Source organism: Rutidosis leptorrhynchoides, chromosome 1 (assembly GCF_046630445.1).
Source record: "Rutidosis leptorrhynchoides isolate AG116_Rl617_1_P2 chromosome 1, CSIRO_AGI_Rlap_v1, whole genome shotgun sequence".
In the NCBI taxonomy this organism is placed as follows: domain Eukaryota; kingdom Viridiplantae; phylum Streptophyta; class Magnoliopsida; order Asterales; family Asteraceae; genus Rutidosis; species Rutidosis leptorrhynchoides.
In genome coordinates, this window is record NC_092333.1 from 106,438,196 (window position 1) to 106,446,972 (window position 8,777).

Genomic DNA, 8,777 nt, shown 5'->3' on the forward strand with positions numbered 1-8,777 from the left:
GTGTATGTATTGATTATAGAAAATTAAATGACGCCACCAGAAAAGATCACTTTCCCTTACCTTTCATAGATCAAATGTTGGAAAGATTAGCCGGAAATAGTTACTATTGTTTTCTAGATGGATTTTTCGGATATTTTCAAATTCCAATATCACCCGAAGATCAAGAGAAAACCATATTCACGTGCCCTTATGGTACTTTTGCTTACAAACGCATGCCATTTGGACTTTGCAACGCCCCTGCAACCTTTCAAAGGTGTATGATGGCGATTTTTCATGACATGATAGAAGAATGTATGGAAGTATTCATGGATGACTTTTCAGTCTTCGGTGATACATTTGAATCATGTCTAGTTAATCTGGAACGAATGCTTATTAGATGCGAACAATCAAATCTAGTACTTAATTGGGAGAAATGCCATTTTATGGTTAAAGAAGGCATCGTTCTTGGTCATAAAATTTCAAAAGAAGGAATTGAAGTGGATAGAGCTAAAGTAGATGTAATTGCTAAACTTCCACATCCCACCAATGTTAGAGGAGTTAGGAGTTTTCTAGGGCATGCCGGTTTTTACCGACGTTTCATAAAAGATTTTTCTAAAATTGCCACTCCTATGAATAAACTCCTAGGAAAGGATGCTCCATTCATCTTTTCCGATGAGTGTATCAAATCTTTTAATATTCTTAAAGAGAAACTCACTAATGCGCCGATCATGATAACACCAAATTGGAATCTACCATTTGAACTAATGTACGATGCAAGTGATTTTGCAATGGGAACCGTTTTAGGACAAAGGATTGAAAAACGATTTCAACCTATATATTATGCTAGTAAGACGTTACAAGGAGCACAAACGAACTATACAACTACTGAAAAAGAGCTCCTTGCTATTGTCTTTGCTTTTGACAAATTTCGATCATATCTCGTTCTAGCAAAAACGGTGGTCTATACCGACCATTCTGCTCTTAGATACCTATTTTCAAAACAAGATGCTAAACCAAGATTAATCCGTTGGATCTTACTCTTACAAGAGTTTGATATTGAAATCCGAGATAAAAGAGGAGCAGAAAATCTCGCCGCTGATCATCTTTCTCGTCTTGAAAATCCCGAATTAGAAGTTCTAAATGAATCGGCCATACAAGACAACTTTCCTGATGAATATCTATTGAAGATAGATTATAAAGAAATTCCATGGTTTGCAGACTATGCAAACTATTTAGTATGTGGATTCCTTGAAAAAGGATTATCGTACCAAAGATGAAAGAAATTCTTCAGTGATATAAAACACTATTTTTGGGAAGATCCACATCTGTTTAAAAGTTGTCCCGATGGAATAATACGCCGATGTGTATTCGGAGATGAAGCTAGTAAAATTTTAAACCATTGTCACACAGGACCAACAGGAGGGCATTATGGGCCTCAACTAACAGCAAGAAAAGTTTATGATGCTGGATTCTATTGGCCTACAATTTACAAAGACGCACACCTTCTTTGCAAATCCTGTGATGCTTGTCAAAGGGCAGGAAAAATAAGTCAACGTGATGAAATGCCACAAAATGTCATCCAAGTATGTGAAGTATTTGACATTTGGGGTATTGACTTTATGGGTCCATTTCCAAAATCTCATAATAATCTATATATACTCGTAGCCATTGATTATGTATCTAAATGGGCGGAAGCACAAGCTCTCACAACTAACGATGCACGAGTTGTAGTCAATTTTTTAAAACGTCTTTTTGCAAGGTTTGGAACACCGAAAGCTTTAATAAGTGATCGGGGGACTCATTTCTGTAATAATCAACTTGAGAAAGTTCTTAAAAGATATGGAGTAACTCATAAAATCTCCACCGCATATCATCCACAAACAAGCGGACAAGTTGAAAATACCAACCGAGCTTTAAAACGTATTCTAGAGAAAACCGTAGGATCAAATCCGAAGGAATGGTCCATTAAATTGGAGGATGCACTCTGGGCTTTTAGAACAGCCTACAAAACTCCAATTGGAACCACACCTTTTAGACTTGTTTATGGAAAAGCATGTCATCTTCCAGTAGAAATTGAACACAAAGCATTTTGGGCTTTGAAGACATGTAATCTTGATTTACATGAAGCCGGACGTCTACGATTAAGTCAACTAAACGAATTAGAAGAATTAAGACATGAAGCATACGAAAATTCGTTAATCTATAAAGAAAGAACGAAGAAATGGCATGATAAAAGAATCAGAAGTTCAAAAGAATTTAAAGAAGGAGACAGAGTTCTTCTTTTCAATTCACGATTCAAGCTATTTCCTGGAAAATTGAAATCAAGATGGTCTGGACCATTCATAGTCAAAAGAGTTTTCCCATACGGAACGATAGAATTAATAAATTCAAATGGGATTGAATTTAAAGTTAATGGTCACAGAGTTAAACAATACATACATGGTCCGATGGAAGTCGACAACGAAGTTAGTCATAATTTCGACACCACAGCTAACTAAGTGTGGGGAGAATCAAGTCTTTAAAGGATAGTATGTATTTCTGTTAGAGTTAGATTGTCTGTTTTCGTGTAGTTCTCGAAAATGGAACCCGAATGGTCTTTCCCTAGCAGACCCTAAAGAACTAGTCTTCTCCCCCCATTCTGAATTTTTATTTTTTTTAGGAAATGAAGACTGTCTGTGAACTAAACCATGGTCTAATGCTACACGCTTTGATCACTAAACGTAATAATGACATACTACCGAGTGAAATAGTATCAGTAATCAGAGAAAGAATGGACGGAGTTAGAAAAGAATCCAGATGCGAAGATAATAAGTTACAATTTGGTAAAGGAAAATCAAAATCCGCGGCAAAAAGAAGAGCACGACACCTAGAAAGATGTCATAAATGCGGAAAATGGTCACATGGAGGTAAATGTTCAAATAATCAAACCTATTCAAATACCGAATTTGTTACTTTATGCAGAGACAGACCGTTCATATGTTTAGAAGAAAAGACACTGAATGCTCGAGGTTACGCCTATGTAGCCATGAAAAACCAATTAAACCGACTATCTTATGAATGGGATAGATCATATAACTAAGAAATCTATTTCACAGGTAAGTCTGTACAGTTTTTATTTTATTTTTTTATTTTTAACCTTTTGATAATAAACGCTAATTTGTTCGCTAAAAAGTATTAAATTGGTATTGAATAAAATTAGGTTTGGCGACCGAAATTATTGATATCATTCAAAAATTTATTACATCACTGCGAAATTTAACGTTTATTCTTAAGGTATAAATATCTTTAATCAATCAACCCAAAATATTTCAAAAATTCGTCATGAGTTAAATTAGGTTTTGGAACCGAAATTACTTTACCGAAAAGAGGGGCGCATATTTTTGATAATATTTGATTGATTAAAGTGGGATAAAAAGCCAAAAAGATTTTTAATTTTATTTTTACCATGTTTTTAAAATTAATATTTAAATCTTAAATTAATATTGTAAACTTTGTAAAAACAATATATTTAAAATTGTAAATATTTGAAAAATTAATATAAGTTTTGTATGAATTTATAATATGAATTTTTAAATTAAGTTTGATGAAAATTTTTAATTTTTAAAAAATATAAATTTTATTTTTATGCATTTTAAAATTTTAAGTTTGGTGTGAATTTTTAATATTAATTTTGAATTTTATATTTAAATTGTGTGAATTTAAAAACAAAAATTTAATTTATCTCATTAAGTTAAAAATATGATTTTTAAAATTCGTCATAAGTTGAAGACTAGGTCTTTGAACCGAAATTGCTTTACCCGAGGGAGGGACGAGAAATTTTATTATCATTATTTTTAATCTTATTGAATTAAAGTATGCCAAAAACATTAAAAAAAAACCCAAAAATCTTAGCTTTTAAAACAATCGCTACAAAAAGACAAATTTTAAAATGTTGTCGAGGGACGGACTAGGACATCGATCCGAAACGACCTCGTCCTAAATGACAAGGGAAACAAAATTTTAAAATTAATTACTTAATTGTTTTAATTAGTATAAGTTATATAAAAAAAAAAGCAAACTCCGCGACTCGCGGAGATTGAAGGGTCCAAACACCGCGAGTCGCGGGAGGACCGAAAATCAGAAAAAAATAAAAAGAGCTGAACGATCAGTCTCAGTCCACACAACCCAAAACAGAAAAAAACACTGCGAACAAAAACCCGAAAAACCCGAAAAATACACCCCAAAATCACAATTTTTAACCGTTAATCACCAAATTTTTTACTAAAATCATGTTGAGAAGGATGCTATCAAGGAATTACTCAAGAAAAACGGTAAATTTCTACACCTAAACACCATTTAATCCGAAATTTGGTGTTCTTGTGCAATTTTTTCCCCAATTTGATTTTGATGCTTTTTAGTGTAATTATGCTTAAATTATTTATGTATTATGCTTGTATAACCTAGATTGATGCTATTTAACATGATTAGTAGCCTTAAACTTCAAATTTTGAGTAATCTAGGGTTTGTGTTCTTGAGCAAATTTGGGGCTTTTTTGATATAAACAGGTTATGGCCGATTTTTGTCATGAATTGTTGCTAAATTAAGTAGTGTAACATGTTTAGGTAGTTAAATGATCCAAACTTTGAGCCTAAACATGATTTTGAGAATTAAAGTGGACTTTTTCAAGTCTAAAATTCATGAACTTGATTTTTGAAAGATAATGCCATTTGAAACTTGTTTAATTGCTAGTAATGATTATTTTGACATGTTATTTGAGTTGAATGCTTATGAACTTGGCGAACATTTTCGTATATGCTTATTTGAAAAAGTGTAGATTTGATAAAAATGTGAAAATGAGCTTAAGTTTGATATAAATTGATCATGTCATTGTAATTATTTTGATTGATGATTTTGCTGACACTAATGCATATTTGGATGCACAAAAATTGTGTTTGATGTGTTTTGCAGACTGAAAGGGGTGAATCTTCATCCCAAGCTCGCAATGCTCCTGCTGAGAATGCGGAACAACAGGAGGTGGATAACTACTACAAGCAGGATATACCTCATCCAGTCATGACCTTTTCTGATATGCACTTGGAAGAGTTGCACCCGAACCTGAGATTTGACAGACTTTGGATAGATTATCCAAAATACCAAAGGGGTTTGCATACTCTTCATTCTAAGGTTGTTGAGGTACCGAGGGTCATAGAATGGGGACCCTTAGAAGCTGTAGAATTGGCCGGGCCAATTAGGGAATTACTTGTACAGAGGTATGGTAATTCTACTTTTAATGACTGGGTACGTTTATTCACCATGCGTAGACCTGTATATAAAGTATGGTGTGAAGAATTGTTATGTAGTATAGAATTAAATGATCGGGTAGCTAGTTTAACCGACCGATCATTTATTAGATTTTTGTTAGGAGGTTCGATGCGCCACATGTCTTTACTAGACATGGCTCAGGCTTTACGTATATATACGCCTGAGGAGTTAGCATCTGCCGATTGTAGAGGGTTGATACTAAACGGTAGAAAGATAGATGAAAATTTTGATACACACGGTGTGTGGAGTCAAATGACAAGCCATCACCGTTTCAAAGGGGGAAATTACTCTTATTTGGATATAGATAGAGCCGAATTAAGAGTGATTCATAGGTTTTTAGCTAATTCGATTACACAAAGAGGTAAGAACAAGGAAAAGGTAAATGAACAGGATTTGTTTTACCATATGTGTATTCGAGACCCACAAAGCGCTGTAAGTATACCTTATTGTGTGGGTTATTATTTATCAGCTATGGTTAGGGGGATGCGACCGCATAGCATAATAGGAGGTGGTATTTTTATTACTTTGATTGGTGAATATCTCGGTGTGGATATAAGTCGGGGGGGATTATTAGTAGAAGAACCAGAACCCCGCGATACTATAGGTTTAAATGTATACCATGGTGCGAAAAGTTTTGAAGAGGCGAAATAACGCCGCAGTACAATACCATGGTAGACATCCACAAGTTGAGAGAAACCAACAGCAAGGTAATGTAGGAGGGGGAAATGAAATGCAAGAAATGCAAAGGTTTATAGCTTCACAGGAGTACGAAAATGCTAGACAGAGAGCATTTGAAGATTGGCAAGTTCATCAGAACCAAATCATAGCTCATTGCCAACATATAGGTAGAAACTATATTCCTACACCAAAACCCATCTTCCCTCCCTGGTCTATAGAGATGCAACCACCGTATCCTACGTATAACCCTGCCGAAGCATTCTATAGCACCTATGGTTATGCCTGGAACCCCTATTGGTACTAGTATCATCCCTAGTCTACTTAGTTTTATTTATTTTGTAATTTGTAATATTGATACATTTAATACTTATGTTAATATTGTAATAGTTTTTATAATTTTCTAACTTTTATTCCTAGATTTTAATAATTTTTGAATGTGGGGTAATATATCAAACTTCAAAAATATGTATATATGTTTGCAGTTTATCTTATGTACACAACAGGGTAAAACAACGTATTTTCAAAGACTGGCATTAAGTTCAGCAAAAGCAACTAATTTTGACGACAAGATGCAAAATATATGTGAAATAACAACAAGACGGAATGAACAAATGATGTGCACCATTTATCATTCAGCAAACAAACGCCAATATATTTGGAAACTTTGGTAAAAATTTAATCATTTTCACACAAATCACCCTCAATAATTTAAATTGTTACTAATTTCTTGCAAATGAGGGCATTGCAAGATCTTAAGTATGGGAAGGGGTTAAATTCTTTCGAATTTTAAAATTTTTACTTTAAACACTGGGTTACCATTAAAAATACTAGTAAAGCAGTAGTTGTATTAGAATCTAGTGCTCTCTGATAACAAAGAACAGCCCTAGTCTTATATACTGACTACCCAATTCTAGTAAAATTTTACAAAATTTTCAATTAAATGAACTCAAAATCATGTTTATACATATTTATGAATGATAAAACTAGGTTATAACACCGAAATTATTGTTACCTCGAAAAGGACATAAATTGAGAAACAAACCAAAATGTTAAAATTCATTTAAAATGGAATAGAGGACGATAAAAAAAGGAAAATAAAAGCCAAGTGTGGGAAAAATTACCAAGTTATCTTAAACATATGCCACATATTTTTGTACAAATAACTGAAAATACTTTTGCTTTGGACTAAACTAAAAAGTTTTACCTGATTTACTGTAAGAAAGATGGATCTACATGATGAATCAATTCCATCATTAAAAGGAAGTAAAGTCTTCCGAAAAAGAAACGCGCTTCTTGATTTAGGTCATGAAGTTGTCGTCCAGACCAGCTGTAGGTTGATGAAAAATCTCGAAAAGTCATCACTAAAATCAGCAGGAAATCCACGGACCTCAGCATTAAATAGGGTCGCCAAGTGGTCAGATTTATCCTAACCATGAGAAGGATTTATCTCGTACAATGGGGGGCACCATGCAAATTAGCTTGATAAGACTAATGAATCAGATTCCCAGAAAGGATAATCTCCTTAAAAGATCAAAAATCAGCTTTTAAGCCTGATATAACTCAATCCTTGAGATTGACCTTAAAGAATGAGAATTACAAACTCATGGAATTCAATGATATCTAAACTCGAGCTTGAACGAAAAAAATTTTTGATCAAAATTATAAACCGATTTGTTTTCTGAAAACCCCATTTTCAATGCGTTCATTACCATTTAACGTAAAATCCTAGGAATTCACCTGGAATTCATTAGGTCACCTGAACTAAATCGGGTGTCATCCGTAAGAACGGTGGTTGCATAGCATGGTCAAAGACAGGACCTTGTGCCAGACCGAAAAATTATAAGGGTGAGCTTTACTATTGCTCCTACCAAGGATAGTAATTGCGTCCGACACGTTATAGACCATAATTAAAAGCATGTCAGGGGACATTGCCTTAACAGTTGCTTGTTCAACGCTTTCCTTTACAACCGGACGGTAGTTTACCGAAAAGTAATATACGGGACAAGTAAACTGGACGTGTTGCTTTCCAAATACAAGGTTAGCAAGTGGGTGACACAAAACCGCAAGTTTTGAGCTAAAATTTTCAAATCTTAAACCCACCAAACCCACAAAAATATTTTGCAAACACCGGTAAAGGGTTATTCCGGAAAACTTATCTAGGGTAAAAACTAGATTTAATTTTCAAAAGATCAAATGTTTTCATAAAGATCCAATTTTCTTAATGGATCTAAATTTTTATAGTAATGTGGGACTGTAAACCATATCGTTACTACCATTGTTTATACCGCCGTATAGAAATCACTGATGTACAAAGTGTGAAGAATAAAGAAGTGATTCTAGTATTTCAAGACGATATTGCTTGAGGACAAGCAACGCTCAAGTGTGGGAATATTTGATAATGCTAAAAACGAACATATATTTCATAGCATTATTCCTCAAGAAAGACAAGCTTTTAGTTGCAATTGTTCTATTTACAAGTAATATTTGTTTAAATAATAAAAGGTGAAGACAAAAGACAGATTCGACGAATTGAAGACGCAAACGACCAAAAAGCTCAAAAGTACAAAAGACAATCAAAGAGGTTCTAATTATTGATAAAAAAACATCTCGAAATTACAAGAGTACAAGATTCAAAACGCAAAGTACAAGATATTAAATTGTACGCAAGGACGTTCAAAAATCCGGAACCAGGACCAGAGTCAACTCTCAACGCTCGACGCACGACGCAACGGACTAAAAATTACAAGTCAACTATGCACATAAATATAATATAATATTTAAATAATTCTTATAATTATTTATATATTATAATAAATAAT